The sequence below is a fragment of the Canis lupus genome, chromosome 20, assembly GCF_048164855.1.
Source record: "Canis lupus baileyi chromosome 20, mCanLup2.hap1, whole genome shotgun sequence".
In the NCBI taxonomy this organism is placed as follows: Eukaryota; Metazoa; Chordata; class Mammalia; order Carnivora; family Canidae; genus Canis; species Canis lupus.
In genome coordinates, this window is record NC_132857.1 from 29,438,878 (window position 1) to 29,458,412 (window position 19,535).

Genomic DNA, 19,535 nt, shown 5'->3' on the forward strand with positions numbered 1-19,535 from the left:
CTGGAAGTCAGCTAGCTAGAACATCTGCTCAGCTATTCCTTTTTCTTCTATTCTTTCATGCAACTTGCATTTGCTTAATGATTGAGCCAAGGATGTCTGGTGCGGCCTGCTACAAATACTACAGTAAGTCAGAGCCGCTCTCAAAGGGGCTGCAGAAGGAGGCCTTGGTGGCAGGTGAGGGTTCAGTATATTTCTGCTAATTAATGCAGCATTTGGTTGTTTCCTGCTTTTTTCCTAGATTCTGAGAACCCCCTCCTGTCCATGGTGAATAAGAGGGCTATTCTAGAAAGAACAATAGTGCTCCTTCCTAACTCAGGGACAAGATGCATTGAAACATCTGGAAGAGCATTTCTCAAGATGTGGTTGTCCAACCACTTTCATCAGAAGCCTTTGGGACATACAGAGTACTTGTTAAGCCACCAATCCAGACAATAATGGGGTTCTGGGTAGTAGTGAACATCCAGTTGCTTAGAGCAGAGCTCTCTCTCATTGCCAGTCAGTTTTCCTGCTTCATCTAGCCAGACCCAGCAAACATGCACAGGATCTGAGGGCTCCTGCAGTGTCGTCCTAAATCACTGGTGAGCTTCAAAACATTTACATGGCTTGGCATCTCCTGATGGCCAAGAGCAGCCTGTTATAGGTGTCAGGGACTCAGTGAAGGGGTGTTGATTATGACATTGGCATTTAGGAAATAGTGATACTGGAGGGCTCTACTTTGTCTACCCTATGACCTGTGTCTATGGAGGGGGTTATTCGAGTGTTTATTTAGGGAGCGAATATTCCTGAGGCACCTACCATGAATTGACACTATGAGTGTGGTAAGGAGCAAGGGGACTGATGACCATGGTGGGCTCCATGTCATACTTTCAGTGGACACAGAGAATGTGGAGTGGGGCCATGCTGAGCATCGAAGCACTCACTTCTGGCGTTTATTTTGGAACATTTTTTTTGGACTTGTGTCAAGCAGAATGGGTGACATAGAAAGAAAGTAGGATTTGAAGTCACAGTGACACTGGTTGAAGTTCTGGGAATTCCCCTTACCCTTGGTCCACTGACTTTGTAGTAATGACAACTTTCCTGAACCTTAGTGCCTACATTTCATAAATAATGACAGTGCCAGATTCACATTGCTCTTGTGAAAATTAAAATGAGATTGGTGATGTGGAAAATGTAATGTTTTGATGAGTTTCTGGCATATGGTGGGTAGTCTGGCATAGTTAGCTGGAGATGCACAATAGGTCACTTGAATGACAGGGGCCTATGATGGGTAGGATAATAGTTCCCTATATGTGTCCAGTTCATAATCCCAGCTTCTTGCAGGTGCTGTGTTACTATGCATGGCAAAAGGGACTTTGCAGATGTGAAAAAGTTAAGCATCCTGAGATGGGGAGATTATTTGGTTTATTAGGTACACCCAGGGCTAATCACAAATGTCTTTGTAGGAGAAAAACAGAAAGCTCAGAGTCAGAGATGTGATGACAGAAGTCAGAGGGCACCTGGGTGGCTCAGTCAATTAAACGTCTGTCTCTGGCTCAGGTCATGACCTCAGGACCCTGGGATCAAGCCCCACATCAGGTTCCCTGCTCAGTGGAGAGTCTGCTTGTCCCTCTTCCTCTCCCTCTTTGCATTCCCCCCTCTCTCTCAAATAAGTAAATATAATCATTTTTTGAAAAAAAAAAAAAAAGCAGAGGTCAGAGTAAGAGAGATTTGAAGATGCTAAACCACTGACTTTGAGGGTGGAAGGGAGGGCCAGAAGCCAAAGAGCACAGGCAACCTCTAGAAACTAGAAAAGGCAAAGAAACAGGGTCTTTTGAACCTACAGAAAGGACATAGCTCAGTCAGTGCCTTATTTTTAGCATGAGCTTCAGAAAGGATGGATCTAGAAGCCCAGACAATGTCATTAAGATTCTATCACCTTCTGTCTCCAATTCTTCATTGTTCTTCATCATCAGTCAGATTATCTTCATATGATGACAAAAATGTCCACAAATAGCTCAGCCTTGTTTCCTGCCAAGTTAGGAGCCTTTGTAGAAAGAGATTTCTTTCTCAGTAACTGCAGAAAATCCCTGTCCTTTGCTCTCCTTGAGTAACATGCCCAGACCCAGGCAACCACTGTGGCCTGGTGAGCCCTCTCTCATGCCTGTTCCTGTGCCCATCCTGTTGCCTGAGCAATTTTTTTTAAAAAAGATTTTATTTATTTATTTATTTGAGAGAGATATATAGAGAAAGAGATAGAGAACATGAGTAGGGGGGAGGCAGAGGGGGAAGCTGACTCCCTGCCAAGCAGGTAGCACAGTGCAGGGCTCTATCCAAGGATGTGGGGATCATGACCTGAGCTTTATAAAGGCAGCCACTTAACCAACTGAGCTACCTAGGTGCCCCTGCCTGGGCAAATTTTAATCCTACACAGTTATAGGAATGAGATGGGGAAAAGCTGGTTCCTGCAAAGAATACTAACGTGATAATATCAGGAAAACAGATGGTAGATGTTGGGAAGGCAGATGAACATTTGCTAGTTCCAGTCATTATTACTCAGGGTTAGACTTAGATTTGGATTTGGTCAAGAGTTAAATCACACAGGGGCTCCTGGGAAGTATTAGTCGTTTAAGCATCTGACTCTTGTTTTGGCTCAGGTCATGATCTCAGGGTCATAACATGGATCCCCATGTCCTTCATTTTTAGCATGGAATCTGCTTAAGACTCTCTCTCCCTCTCTCTTTGTCCCTCCTGCATGCTGTCTCTCAAATAAATAAACATCTTTTTTGAAAAAAAGAGTTATATTGCACAGAGTGTTTGACATGGACTCATACATAATTGTGTGGAGGAGACTCACATGAAAACAAACCAGCATAACAGAGGCTTGCAGGTGCTGTGGTGCATGGACACAGAGGTAGGGGTATGGTGACCTGAGGTGGGGACATCCCTTGGCTGTGATGATGTTCTAATTTATTGGGTAGATAGCCAGAGGCACTACCTTCACTGTAGAGCCCGCAGTGTCTTTCCAGCCTGGGTTCTTTAAATGGGATTTTGCATGGCACAACTTGCACCAACAGGAGTCATTGTGGCAATATTGAGAAAGATGGCTCAGAGAGTCACCTGAGAGCAGGGGAAAAATGAATCGTCCTTTTACAAACTCCCCAAATAATAAAATAAATCAGTTGGATTATTCAGTGATGGAAAGCTCTGGTCTCTGACCAGGGGGGCTCCACAAGTTATTACTGGCTAACAATAGCTTGTTCAAATGCTTGGGCACAGGAAAATCAAACTGTACAGGTCCTGGGAGAATCTAGTCAAATGAAAGAGGGAATCCATTCCAAGTGTGAGCTATTAGTTCTGCTCTGAATATCACCATTATTAACTGCAGGGCTTTAGTGAAATCTCAAACCTGCTGAATCTCAATCCTCATCAACTGTCCAGAAAAACGGCTGTGGCAGGTGCTAATTGGTGATTATAGGAAAGAATATCTTTGGACTGCAGAAAGTATGCCAGGTGCTAACAAGTTGTAATGACAGGCCTCCCCTGGGAGGGAGATGCTCTTTGGGTGAATTGTACTTGGCTTCTGTAGAAAACGATCTGTATCCCTTTTCCTTCCAGCCTGTTTCTCTCTGTCTCTTTTTCCTGCCCTCTGTCCCCAATCCTCTCTCTGCCCTCCCTAGGGCTCTGCTCAGATCAGATGCTGACTACACCCTCTGACTCCTCCAGCCTGAGCTTCTGCGTGGGAGAACTCCAATGTTTCTTCAGTTTCAGGCTCTACCAGCACAAGCTTTGTGACTTGTTCATGTCACCAAATATCTCTATTGATTTGATTTTCCTCAATCTTAAATTGGGGTCATAATTGATCTGACCTCAGAAAGTGGTTTACTGAGCACCGTGAAATACAGCACAGTGCTAGGAACACAGAGATGTTTAATCAGTTCCAATTCCCACTTAACCCTTCCTTTTCTTTCCCCAATGTTCACACCGTCATTCCTGACTGGATTATGAATTATAAAATGCCACACAGAGACACGACATTATTATTAATATTATTTATTTCCCCTCATTATATAGTATAACACTTGGCTCATCACAGATACTCATTAAATAATTATCAAATTATTATGGAAGTCCACTTCACTGACACTTTTTTTGAGGGCCCTTCTAATCATTCTCCTCTAGGAAGCCCTCAGATATTTGCTTGGTGCTTCCTACATGTATCTGTGGCCACTACATTGTTTTGTTATCAACAATGCATGTGCTCCAATGTCTGTTTTCTAGGCACGGTGCTCTCCCTGTGCTTTCTTGTCTCTTTCCTCACGTGTGGGCTACTGATTGCCACTTTCCCACTATTCCCACCCCCTGTGGCTTCTCTTGGGTTTGAATGTCCGTGCACTTGAAAGCTGCTTCTTGATGAGGCTATTGGTGATGTTAGTGATGGAGAGGGAGGGGCATGCTGATGTGCAAGGGAAGTGATTGGAGGCTGCCAAAGAACAATGGGGAGGGGACATTGAGATAATTTCAGGGAAGATGGGATGTTGGAGAAGGGGGAGGACTGGACAGAATCTTGACGTCTCCTCAGTGTAGAAAGAGAACACTCTGGGAACATGGGAATTATATTTTGTAAAGACATAGGGTATTTTTAATATGTCATTCATTCATTCCTTATTAGGAAACCATGTTTGAATTTCAGAATCATATCTTTACATATATTTGTATATATTATATCATATAATTATATTTATATATTTTTCCATGCCAAGGAAAGAGACATGAATTAAAGTTACAACCACATGCTTGATCACGATCTTACTTACTGATCTCTCACATTCAGATGTGTCATTTCTGTTTCTGTCATTTGGTTTTCAAAACAAAATTAAGAGATTATGATTATCACCTTGCATAGATTATCACCTTGCATGGATTATCACCTTGCAAAGACTCATGAAAAAATAATAATTGCAAGTTTTATAGAAACCAAACCTTTTGGCAGAGCCCATGGCATGTACTATCTCATCAGGATGCAACAAACGTGTGAGGTATGTATAGTCACCTTATTTTGACTTCTGAAAATTAAATTTTTTTAAAAAAGTGAATTATTTTTATGTTTGAAGATACACAGTGGTGGAGATTATCTCAGAAAATTGTAGAGCTAGAATTCAAAACTCTACCAGTTAGATTTTGCCATATGACAAACCACTTCAACATGTAGTGGCTTAAAACAATTTATATAGTTTGCAGATATGTGTATGGGGCTGTAAAGCTCTTGGTCCAGATTAGAACCTGGTTTCACTTCCTTGAATAGATTCCTACTCTGGACTCTTACCTTCACCTTCTCAGAAATCTTTTGTGTACTGTACAAAACAGCCCATGTCACAACTGGGTAACTTTGTCGCCTAAGTCCTGTCTGTGGAAAGTTAGGGGATGGGGGTCTTGTGGCATCTTGAAAAATCTCATTACCTTTTTTGTTCAAACTATTGCTCTTTTACTGTCAGAATTCTTTAAATATTTTGTGGACTTTCTATTCATCAGATTGTACTCCAGTCCATTTGGTGAAAGATACACCCATGATTGAGACATGCTTCCCTCTTATAGCCTTACAAATAGTTATCTTGGTTTATTCCCAGAAATCTTTCTTTTGGTGTGATTTTTAATGGGATTCTTGTCTTAATTTCTCTTTCTGCTGCTTCATTTTTAGTGTATAAGAATGCAACAGATTTCTGCACATTGCTTTTGTATATTGTGACTTTACTAAATTCATTTCTCAGTTCTCTGACTTTTTTGGTGGAGTCTTTAGGGATTTCTGTATAGAGTATATAGAGTATTCTATTTCCTCAAAAAATGCAAACACTAATGCAAAGGATACATGCACCTCTATGTTTTTGGCAGCATTATTTACAATTGCTAAGATATGGAAGCAGCCAAAGTGTCCATCAACAGATGAATGGATAAAGATGTGATAAATATATATATATATATATATATATATATATATATATGTAATGGAATATTACTTAGCCATAAAAATGAAACCTTGCCATTTTGCAATGGCATGCATAGAACTAGAGAGTATGATGCTAAATGAAATAAATCAGAAAAAGACATAAATATATATGATTTCACTCATGTGTGAAATTTAAGAAACAAAGCAAAAAAGCAAAGGGAAAAAAGAAAGAGAGAGACAAATAAAGAAACAGAGTCTAACCTATTGAGAACAAATGGATGATTAGCAGAGGGGAGGTAAGAAGAGGGACTGGTGATGGGGATTAAGGGATGCGCTTGTGATGAGCATCGAGTGATGCATTGAAAGTGTTGAATCACTGTATTAGATACCTAAAATTAATATAACACTGTATGTTAACTATACTGGAATTAAGATAAACTAAAGTATAAAATAAAATAATTAATTATCTTGGGTTTAGCTTTTTGTAAGAGCAAACCCTTAAGATGCTTCAAAGCATCCTTGTTTTGTTTAAAGAGTCTACTAGGCAACCATGGTAAATCTTTCACCATGGTAAATCTTCTTAACAAAGGAACCTGCAGCCACATTTTGTTTTGACTGTTGGCCCAAGACCTATTGTCACTTAGAATTTTTTTCTACTTGGGGACTAAGAATGAGAAAAAATTTGTTTTCTAACCCAACAAATATAGGTTTCTCCAAATACCCTCTGTCCTCTTCATGTAGTCTGAATGGTTCTTTCTTTACTTTATTCCTCTTGTGATATTTTATTAGCATTGCTGCATCCAACTGACACTACAGAATTCTGTCTGGAGAACTCCTTAGCCAGATCAAAAGTTATAAATTATATGCTCCATTCCTTAACTTATTCCAGGAAACAGCTTTGCAAATTGCTTTATTTTTTATTTTTTTTTTGCAAATTGCTTTATTGTGCAAAATATGTCATTGTTTTTCTAGCTGTTCTAGCAGCTGCCTTATCAGTATACTAGCCTCCACTAAAAGTTTCCTACCTTTACTAAGGATTTCCCCACTGTTTTCCTGGGTTCATTCACTGGCCAGTTGCAAAGTCAAGGCCAACTGTTTGAGGGTTTGTGATCAGCAGTAGCATACCACATCTAAGTAAGTGATTCCTTATCAGTTCGCTTTTGCTGCATTATGAATCATCCGAAAGCACAGTGGCATAAACTATAACCATGTATTTAGCTTACACATTTTGTTGGCTCTCTGGGCAGTGATTTGATTCTCTCATATGTCTGCACTGAGATAGTAGGTTGGCCGGTTGTTGGATTGTCTAGGGTAGTCTCACATGTCTGGCAGTTGGCTGAAACAATAAGGGAGACAAGGCAACACATGTAGGCTTCTTCAGGCTTCTTCACTTGGTGGTAGCTCAAGCATTCCCAATATAGCAAGAGAGCAAATTTCACCAAGCAATTAGTTTTCATGCCTCTATCTATCACATGATGGCTGATGCTCCATTCGCCAAAGCAAGTCATGTGGCCAATCCAAATTCAACTGCAGGAAAAACAGACTCCATCTCCTGGTGGAAAAGAATGAAATGAAATATGGCCAATTTTTAAATCTATAACAAAACTTTAGTTGACCTGAGTCAACAGTTTAGCATTTAATCACTGTTCCACATAGCCTCAAGTTAAACATTTCACTAAAATCCACAAAGTCAATGAATTGCCTAGAAAAAATATGTTAAATTTCAAATACCAAACTAATACCTAATAAAAAGTAAAATATAATTCTCTGCCTTAGATCATTATAACTACATAATGATGAGAGCAGTGAGATATTTTGGAAACTAGAAGAAAGTTCATACATTATTATAGGATTATTGGTCTATACTCTTCCGTAATTCAAATGTCAAGACAAAAAAAAAAGAAGGAAATTGGGATGGTGAGTAAAAGTTTCAATTTGTTGGAAAAAAATAGATGGTTTATCCCTAGGCACACAGAGATAGGTTAAGTTCTTTTCTTAAAATGATTTTATCTATTTATTCATGATAGACACACACACACACACACACACACGAGAGAGAGAGAGAGAGAGAGAGAGAGAGAGAGAGAGACATAGGCAGAAGGAGAAGCAGACTCCATGCAGGGAGCCCGATGTGGGACTCAATCCTGGGACTCTAGGACCATGCCATGAGCCGAAGGCAGGCACTCAACTGCTGAGCCACCCAGGCATCCCAGGTTTAAGTTATTTTAAAGGAGTAGAAGTTTCATAAATCCAGGACAATGTAGCTAGGTGTCTTGCTTCATTCCATGCCAATTTAATAATCATAGCATCTCTCACTTTATTCACAGTTGGCAATTTACATAGCTTCTTATTTTCATTCATTCACTTAACTTTCAAAGTGCCTGAGAGTCATATAATACTGATAGCACACAGTATTATCGCCATTTCAAAGAGTGCTGAGATTCACTCAGATGCCTCCCCCCCCCCCAAAAAAAAAATTGTGTCTAGGCAGAAAGAAAAGAGAGAAAGGGACCATGACTAGAAGTAAACCATAAGGATATGAGCATTGGCCAGAGGATAGGCATTACAGCAGTCAGAAACTTGCTTGAGAGAATCAATGCTTAGAAATGCTAAAACTGTGAGTCAAAGACAGAGCTTTAGAGATCAAGAGGTTCCTGTTTTGTTTTTTTGTTTTTTTTCAGACATAACTTTCCTTAGGGACAAGAAGACAGACATGAGGCCAGAAGTGAGAATGTAGGAAGCAGAGGAGAGTACATGGACACATGAGCTGCTAGATGCTCACAGGCAGCTTCCCAACTGTAGCAAATGATTTCATAGTTCAGGATTCTGGGTTCTTTCAAAAGAAAATGTTGTCTTGGAGGGCTAGCTCTCTGGATATTAAAACAATTAGGAGATAAATTTCACACATGCAAATGAGATATTTATATCAGTAAAGAGGTCATTTGTATATAAGCAAAAACAGTCTTTTAAGATAAAAGTGTGACAACTGGAACATGCATTTTGCACCAGATTTTAAGTGCAGTGAGTACCTTATGTATTGGGCTTCACTTATTTACTTGTTATTTTCTTCATTCAGTAAATGTTAAGTGCCTAATAGATGACAAGAAATTTCTGAAGCATCAATAGTATATGGATGAATAAGATCTCCACATCTAAATAGCTCATGGCCAAGGGCAGTGCTGTCCAGTAGAAACATGATGCAAGGCGCATATGTACTTCCTGGAAGCCTTCCAGTAACTCACAGCTCATCTCAGTTCAATCTAGTCACATCTTCAGTGCTTAATAGCCACATGTGGCTCATGACCACCAAATTGGATGGCACAGATCTGGGTGGGGGACACAGGGTTGTAAAAATTATCATATAATTTAAAAACTCTTATGACAAAATTTTCACACAGTACAATTAATGGAGGTCTGGGTTTTAAACTCCTAGATTACCCAAATGTTTATAATAGGTTCCTAGAGTGTCCCATGTATGTCTGGGCTGGAGGGGGAAAAAAAAGGACTATTCCATCTTTTTTTTTTTATTCCATCTTTTAATAAACATGAGAATTGCTTTATGCTACACCCTCTCTTCAAAATTCAAAATGCATATTTATAATATTAAAAGGTATGAGAAGCCCTGCAGAAAAGAAATGACCTTCAGTATGCTCACCCCAACATTTTCTCACAGTTACTGACAAGAGAACCCCTCCACATATTTCTTTCTTTTTTTTTCTTTTTTTATCCCTCCACATATTTAATAATTATAAATAACTGTGAGAAACACTTTGGAAGAAACCTATTTAAAGAGTGTGAGCTAAAAAAAATAAAATAAAAAATAAAGAGTGTGAGCTCTAATAAATAGACTTATTTTGGACAACTGGGGGTTCTATTTCGACACTGGTCAATATCTGTATCTATCTATCTATCTATCTATCTATCTATCCATCTATATTTTTTTTTTTTGCCCTGAAATACCTAGTTCAATTTTCCTGCCATGGGGAAGTCTAGTGAACATACTTTGATCCTCCCAGTAATCTATGCCTAAAACACACAGCTTCTTCTGTCTAAAATGGCCTTCCTTTCTTTTCCCTCTGCTCTTAGAAAAATTCCTTACTGTTTTTCAAGACCCAGTCCAAATATCACATTTCCTCAGACTCTTTCCCTGACTTCTCATGGCAGAAGTGAAGTTCTCTGTGTATTCAAAACAATTGTTATAACTACCTATGTACAAATTTAACCTCCTTAACACAGGGAAGGGGCCAGTCCTATCTCTCTCTATATCCCCAGAACCTGGCACAGCTACAGGCATGCACTAGCTATTCCCCAAATTTGTTATACTTTGCCCCCACTCATTACTTACATCCCACTAATGAGGGGGCATTCAGTTAAGATTTTTTTCCCCACTACTTTAATGATACATTGACATATAACATATGTCATATATGACATAACATAGAAGTTTGATGGACAGTGTGAGGATTAGATATATGTATATATTGCAAAATGATTACCACAGTAAGGTTAGGAACACCTTATTATTAGCTAGATAGCTAGTCAACCATTCCTTCAAATAGTTATGTGTATGTGTGTGTGTGTGTGTGTGGTAGTGGTAACATTTACAATCTGCTCTCATATATAATACAATAGTGACAATTATAGTAACCAGGCTGTGCATTAGATTTTCAGTCCTTATTTATCTTAGAATTGGGAGTTTCCAAACTCCTTTGACCAACATTTCCCCAGGACCCCTGCTCCCAGCCCCTGGCATCTGCCGTTCTACTCTCTGTTTCAATAAATTTGGCTTTTTAAAATTGTGGTTTATTTTTAGTATCAGGAATCGCTCTGCTTCTTGTCCTTCTAGTGCCCATTCCAGGCTCTGTGAGGGTACAGTGAGGCCTGACCTGGGCAGCAGGGCAGCCACTGTTTTCTGGTGGCTGCAGCTGTAAGATTGCTCACCCTTTCTGCCTGACCCTCCCTGGACCCCTGGTCTGCTTCCTTGACTTCAGTCTTTGTGATGAGGCTCCTAGTGTATGGCCTCGGTTTGGCCCTACTGAGGAACAGCTAAGGCATCAACTCTACGCTTTACTTTCACTTTTGCAAAGGTCAGAGGTCTAATTCTGCAGTCTACCTACCCGACAGCCTGATCCGCAGCTGACCTTTGCTCCTCTTCTTTCAGGATCCACCTTACTATGGACTATCTTCTCGTCCCACCACCAAACTCCAGCCAGCTGTGACCACAGACTTGCCAACAATAACCTGCCCAGAAGTTAATCCGTTTCATGGATCCTCCAGTTCTGACTCTATTCCCTGTGTCTGTGACTCTCACTTTGTCCCTTCATCCTTTGAACAGACCTCTCTCCACTTAGATACTGTCAGCCTTTTGCCTTCTTAATTTACTATACTCTACTCAGGTCTTCTTTCTCCTTGATCTTGTCATCTCTTTCTACCGTGTTCTACTGATGTATTATGGAATCTACTTCAAGTCTTCTTGGAATGAAGTAGAAATTACGCAGCAAATACCCTTTTTTCTTTTATCCTTTTTCACATACTAGACTTGTCTTAGGGAATAGTCCCTGACAGTCCCATTGAGTGGATTCAGATTAAAAAAAAATCAGGAGATAAACACGTCTAATTATTTTTCTATTTCATATGCCTAACTTAATCATGAAGCAAGGGCAAGGGGCTTTTGGATTCTGTGTCTCTGGTTAATAAAAACTACACATCACTGTAGTTGCAATGTTATGAAAATGAGAATTATTTAATTTACAGCCTTTCTTACACCAGCCTTAAGATTTGAAAAATTAATTACCAAATGACATATTTTACAAAACTAAGCTAAAAAAAGGGAGGCAGATGAATGCAAGAATCAGGGGCATTTTTACAAGATAACATCCCAGAGTCCAGAGAGAACGAGCACTCTCTGTGGCTCCTTTCCTGCTGCTGATTTTCATGGCCCTTTTCCCCTGGGGGCTGGAGTCGGGAGCAGGGAATGAGTCCAGCAGGCTGACTGGTATGAAATTCTGACTCCCTCTTTAACCTGCTGCATGCCAAGGACAAGATCCTTACCTCTTTGAGACTCAATATGCTCATATGTAGCGTAGATGGGTGTTTCTTCTTACCTCATAAGGTTCCTATAAGAACTAAATGTGGAAACATATGCAAAAAGCTCCTAGCCAAAGGGAAATCCCAAGAAGTTTTCAATAATTATCTATTGTTCCCATTCTGCCATGCTTGTTTCAAGCTGGGACCTGCAGATCCTATGTATCTTCACTCAGTGCTCCCCTGGCTCCTTTCCATCATACTCTACCTCTACCTCTTATGATGTTAGGGATCAGAAAACCTGAATATTTACACCCCAGCTAACATATGTCTTTCCTACATCTTCCTCGAACCTTCATTTCTTGAGTCAATTAGTTTGTTTTGCCCTTGTCACTGGAAAATGACCTCTGCCCCAAGCACACACACAGAAGTTAAATGTCCACTTTAGAACTGAAATATAGTTATACATAATTGCACCCACCCCCTCATTAAACAGGTGGGGAAAATAAGGCATAGAAAGGAGATGTGAGCCGCTAAGAAATATGCAGGTAGGGAACTCAGGCCCTTGATTCCTCTGTATTGTCCTCAGAGCATGCACTTTGTATTCAGAAGTTCCAAGATTCTAAACCTAGTTATACCATTTACTAAGTGTGTGATGCTTGCCATCTGCTTAGTATCCCTGAGCCTATTTTCTCATCTATAAACTTGGCATAGCCTTTTCTGGATTGGGTACAAAATATAATTACATTCTTTGGAACACTCAGATGATTTAGGGTTCCCCCACTCAAACAATTATGAGAATGTTGTTCTCTGTCCTTATGATCCTTCCTGCTGAGAAGACATTTGAGTGAGTTTATTCAGGCCAAGAAGTCAATTCTGAATATTGTCAACTCCAAGGAAGGGACGCAGTGCACTTTCAGTCCTTTTGCTTGTTGTAATGAACACACAGTGTCACTGATATAACTCAATTGGCCTGTTCATTCACAACATCTTGTTTGTCCTTGTTGGATCACCACTGCAGTGTGATGGCTGGAAAGCTGAGTACATCCCCTATCCCCTACAAGATGGGGTGCAGGAGTCTGCAGCTGGATTGGAGGTTGGGTATGAAGGAGGAATCCCCCTTCCACAGTGTTATGGTATGTATCTGTGATTTCTAAGATCACACTATAGATCTTGACTACCAGTTACAGCTTTTTAGTAGCCCAGTTATTCTAATTTTTACTTTTCTATTCAACCATGTTCATAAAACATGGCCAGTCTCAGAATGGTTGGGTCTGGAAGATTGCTGTTCAGAGACTCCCAGGGCCCTGAACCATTCCTATTTCCTGATCTCCTAAGCCCAAATATTGAAGATGTGGCAAATCCATTCCTCTTTCCTGTTCCAGGATGAATAGCATTTTTCCTGATGAAGATACCACCCATTATCTCAGGCTGAGATGGTGCCTTCCTTCTAGGAATGCTATGAAGGTACAGTCTAGACATTTGTAGAATGTGGGTGCTCTTCTTTCACTTCTGCCACTTAGGATGAAGAAAGTCTTTTTAAAATCAAATCAACAAGAATGGAAAGAATACACCTAGAACTGAAAGAAAACTGAAACAAATGAATGTAATTATGTTTTAAATGAATACTCTAAATACACTGAGAGGGAAAAGGAAATAAATAACCTTTTTTCCCCAAAGATTTTATTCATTTATTCATGAGAGACATATATAGAGAGAAGCAGAAACATGAGCAGAGGTGAAACAAGCTTCCCTCAGGGAGCCTGATGTTGGACTCGATCCTGGGACTCCAGGATTGCTCCCTGGGCCAAAAGCAGATACTCAACTACTGGCGTTCCAATTCTGGAGCTTTTTAGATGTAATATAGAGTTGAGCAAATAATTAAACATGTTGAAGCTATCGGGAGACAAGACACTCCCTGTGGAAGAAGCGACATACAAATATGGATGGGAGGTGGATTAGAATGGAAGGTATTGATGTGAACTCAGGATTTCTAAAATATGTATAATACATGTGCACAGGCATGCTTGTTTGCACAGGTGTATACATACATATGTAGGTGTGTGTGCATGTGTGTATATATATATATAAATATAAATATATATTTTTTATGTGAAAAGTATGTAGCTGTTTCCTATCTCTGTCTGCTGAAAGAGTCAGGAAGAAAAACCATTCTAGCAGCAGTGAGTACCCTGGTATTTATCTCTAATACCATCCCCATTAAAATGTACTTGGGCCAAACAGAAAAATGGGTGTTCAAGGCTGGCCAGGATACACATAAGTTTGGAACATCTTGTATGCCAGAAAGTAAAAAAATGTTAAAAATAAAATAATGAAGGCATGTTGCAAGAACATAGAAGGGATTTCTGAAGGCCAAATATGGGACAACTTGAGAATCAAACAATTAAGCACAGTAATGAACTGTGAACCATTTAAAATAGAAATGTGTGAGTCAGTGTTGATGATAGACTGAAAGACTGATGAACAGGCAGATAATTGGGAAAATATTTTACAGTAAAATGCTGAAGGTCATCTGTTAAAGGTGGAGGTCCTGCCTAGAATTTGGCAACTAGGATAATAAAGATTGTATTAGGCAAGAATCATCAATGGATGCCAAATGAAGGAAATTTTTGATAAGTAGAAGGATATTTGCATAGTCTCACAATATTTCCCTACTGTCTGGTTATTAGTTGCAAGGAGGGAAAAATAGTCCTTATGTGGTGGAAAAGTTGGGAAACTCACTGTCTAGGTGATCAACAGTCACATTATCTGTGAAGGATAGATGGGAGTCCATACGCAATATCCTAAGAGGAACACAACATCAACTATGCAGAATTGCAAGAATATAAAACCTTAATCTTAATATGAAGAAACATCAGACAGATCTAGAATGAGAATAGTTGTATTTAATCAAAAAGAGGAGATTGTATTCTTCAAAAATGGCAATATCATAAAAGTCAAGGAAAGGCAATGGCAATGTTCTAGATTAAAGGAATGGAAACCGGTATGACAACTAAATGGAGTACCTATGAACTAGAGAGGAGCAATGCTATGAAGAACATTACTAGGCCAACTGAAAAAGTTGGATCAGAACAGTAGGTTAAGTAAAAGTCCAGTACTCATAAATTTACTGAAGTTGATCATGGTACTGTGCTTGTGTAAGATCATATCCCTATTAGGAAATGCACCCTGAAGTATTTAGGGGACAGATATTGGTGTATTTCATACTCTCAGGGTTTTTTTTTAAATAATAGATTTATTTTTTATTGGTGTTCAATTTACCAACATACAGAACAACACCCAGTGCTCATCCCATCAAGTGCCCCCCTCAGTGCCCATCACCCATTATTTTCAACTTAAAGTAAAAATGATGTTTTTGATTTCGTCTGTGTGGAGAAAGCAAATGAGGACCTCTTGTGAAGAGCTTATGATGAAATGGAATGGAGTTGACAAGAACACCCAGGGAAAGGGGAACTGGAGAACAACTTCCAGCTTTTTAGATTTGCCCCAGGTCACATCTCCTTCTCTTACATAAACATCATGCAAAGTAATGAGTGCATATTTCCCAGCTCTGAACTCTCTTTAAGTCACACTATAAATGTCAGAAATAATCCCATGCTTAACAAATCAAATCTATTCCAGCACTTAATTATATCCCTTTGTTCTCACAAATCACTTGTGCTTAGAAATACTTTGAGGGAAGAGCAACCATAAAACAATTAACCATTTGCTCTTAAATGTGATGTTAGATCAAATGAGACTCTCACCAGTGGAGAGTATGACAGTGAAGGAGGCTGGAGGTCAGGTATCAAATGCCACTCTTCCAGAGTGAGCTTCAGGATGTAAAGCTGGGGTTTTCCTTTTGCAAAGTCATTCTTTCCATCCCCATAATTAATCTACTTTATCTACAAGAATCTCTTCAATAAAGACAAACTCTACAGACTATGTCACTTTGAATGTTTTAAAATTTCTTTAACATTCTATCTTAAACAAGTCACATTCATTTTAAGTTATAGAGAAGTAAGTTTGTTTGAAAATATTTTTTTATTTTTTTTAATAATAAATTTATTTTTTATTGGTGTTCAACTTGCCAACACACAGAATAACACCCAGTGCTCATCCCGTCAAGTGCCGCCCTCAGTGCCCGTCATCCATTCACCCCCACCCCCCGCCCTCCTCCCCTTCCACCATCCCTAGTGAGTTTCCCAGAGTTAGGAGTCTTTATGTTCTGTCTCCCTTTCTGATATTTCCCACACATTTCTTCTCCCTTCCCTTATATTCCCTTTCACTATTATTTATATTCCCCAAATGAATGAGAACATACACTGTTTGTCTTTCTCTGATTGACTTACTTCACTCAGCATAATACCCTCCAGTTCCATCCACGTTGAAGCAAATGGTGGGTATTTGTCGTTTCTAATGGCTGAGGAATATTCCATTGTATACATAAACCACATCTTCTTTATCCATTCATCTTTCGATGGACACTGAGGCTCCTTCCACAGTTTGGCTATTGTGGACATTGCTGCTATAAACATCGGGGTGCAGGTGTCCCGGCATTTCATTGCATCTGTATCTTTGGGGTAAATCCCCAACAGTGCAATTGCTGGGTCATAGGGCAGGTCTATTTTTAACTCTTTGAGGAACCTCCACACAGTTTTCCAGAGTGGCTGCACCAGTTCACATTCCCACCAACAGTGCAAGAGGGTTTCCTTTTCTCCGCATCCTTTCCAACATTTGTTGTTTCCTGCCTTGTTAATTTTCCCCATTTTCACTGGTGTGAGGTGGGATCTCATAGTGGTTTTGATTTGTATTTCCCTGATGGCAAGTGATGCAGAGCATTTTCTCATGTGCTTGTTGCCCATGTCTATGTTTTCCTCTGTGAGATTTGTCTTCATGTCTTTTGACATTGAGAATGATATTTGCTGTGGGCTTTTTGTAGATGGCTTTTAAGATGTCGAGGAATGTTCCCTCTATCCCTACACTCTGAAGAGTTTTGATCAGGAATGGATGCTGTATTTTGTCAAATGCTTTCTCTGCATCCAATGAGAGGATCATATGGTTCTTGGTTTTTCTCTTGCTGATATGATGAATCACATTGATTGTTTTATGAGTGTTGAACCAGCCTTGTGTCCTGGGAATAAATCCTACTTGGTCATGGTGAATAATTTTCTTAATGTGCTGTTGGATCCTATTGGCTAGTATCTTGTCGAGAATTTTTGAATCCATGCTCATCAGGGATATTGGTCTATAATTCTCCTTTTTGGTGGGGTCTTTGGTTTTGGAATTAAGGTGATGTTGGCCTCATAGAACAAGTTTGGAAGCATTCCATCTCTTTCTGTCTTTCCAAACAGTTTTAGTAGAATAGATATGGTTTCTTCTTTAAACGTTTGATAGAATTCCCCTGGGAAGCCATCTGGCCCTGGACTTTTGTGTCTTGCGAGGTTTTTGATGACTGCTTCAATTTCCTCCCTGGTTATTGGCCTGTTCAGGTTTTCTATTTCTTCCTGTTCCAGTTTTGGTAGTTTGTGGCTTTCCAGGAATGCGTCCATTTCTTCTAGATTGCCTAATTTATTGGCGTATAGCTGTTCATACTATGTTTTTAAAATTGTTTGTATTTCCTTGGTGTTGGTAGTGATCTCTCCTTTCTCATTCATGATTTTATTAATTTGAGTCTCCTCTCTCTTCTTTTTAATAAGGCTGGCTAATGGTTTATATATCCTTTTAATTCTTTCAAAGAACCAACTCCTGGTTTTGTTGATCTGTTCCACAGTTCTGGTCTCGATTTTGTTGAGTTCTGCCTGAATCTTTATTAACTCTCTTCTTCTGCTGGGTGTAGGATCTATTTGCTGTTTTATCTCTAGACATTTAAGTGTAAGGTTAGCTTTTGTATTTGAGTTCTTTCCAGTTTTTGGATGGATGCTTGTATTGCGATGTATTACCCCCTTAGGACTGCTTTTGCTGCAGCCCAAAGATTTTGAACGGTTGTATCTTCATTCTCATTAGTTTCCATGAATCTTTTTAATTCTTCCTTAATTTCCTGGTTGACCCTTTCATCTTTTAGCAAGATGTTCCTTAACCCTCATATGTTTGAGGTCCTTCCAAACTTTGTGTTGTGATTTATATCTAATTTCAAGGCTTTATGGTCTGAGAATATGCAGGGGACGATCCCAATCTTTTGGTATTGGTTAAGACCTGATTTGTGACCCAGTATGTGGTCTATTCTGGAGAAAGTTTCATGTGCACTTGAGAAGAATGTGTATTCAGTTGAGTTTGGATGTAAAGTTCTGTAGATATCTGTGAAATCCATCTGGTCCAGTGTATCATTTAAAGCTCTCATTTCTTTGGAGATGTTGTGTTTAGAAGACTTATCGAGTATAGAAAGCGCTAGATTGAAATCACCAAGTATGAGTGTATTATTATCTAAGTATGTCTTAATTTTGGTTATTAATTGATTGATAAATTTGGCAGCTCCCACATTCGGGGCACATATATTGATGATTATTAAGTCCTCTTGTTGCATAGATCCTTTAAGTATGATATAGTGTCCCTCTTCATCTCTCACTACAGTCTTCGGGGTAAATTTTAGTTTATCTGATATAAGGATGGCTACCCCTGCTTTCTTTTGAGGACCATTTGAATGGTAAATGGTTCTCCAACCTTTTATTTTCAGGCTGTAGGTGTCCTTCTGTCTAAAATGAGTCTCTTGTAGACAGCAAACAGATGGGTCCTGCTTTTTTATCCAGTCTGAAACCCTGTGCCTTTTGATGGGGTCATTAAGCCCGTTCACGTTCAGAGATACTATTGAAAGGTATGAGTTTAATGTCATCAGGATATCTATTCAGTCCTTCTTTTTGTGGATTGTTCCAATGAACTTCTTCTTAAAGGGGAATCTTAAGAGTCCCCCTTAAAATTTCTGGCAGAGCTGGTTTGGAGGTCACTTATTCTTTCAGTTCCTGCCTGTCTTGGAAGCTCTTTATCTCTCCTTCCATTGTGAATGAGAGCCTTGCTGGATAAAGTATTCTTGGTTGCATGTTCTTCTCATTTAGGACCCTGAATATATCCTGCCAGCCTTTTCTGGCCTGCCAGGTCTCTGTGGAGAGGTCTGCTGTTACCCTAATATTCCTCCCCATAAAAGTCAGGGATCTTGTCTCTTGCTGCTTTAAGGATCTTCTCTTTATCTTTGGAATTTGCAAGCTTCACTATTTTTTTTTATTTTTTTTAATTTTTATTTATTTATGATAGTCACAGAGAGAGAGAGAGAGAGAGAGAGAGAGAGAGGCAGAGACACAGGCAGAGGGAGAAGCAGGCTCCATGCACCGGGAGCCCGATGTGGGATTTGATCCCGGGTCTCCAGGATCGCGCCCTGGGCCAAAGGCAGGTGCTAAACCGTTGCACCACCCAGGGATCCCTCAAGCTTCACTATTAAATGTCGAGGTGTTGAACGGTTTTTATTGATTTTAGGGGGGAATCTCTCTATTTCCTGGATCTGAATGCCTGTTTCCCTTCCCAGATTAGGAAAGTTTTCAGCTAGGATTCGTTCAAATACATATTTGCCCTCTGTCCCTTTCGGCGCCCTCGGGAACCCCAA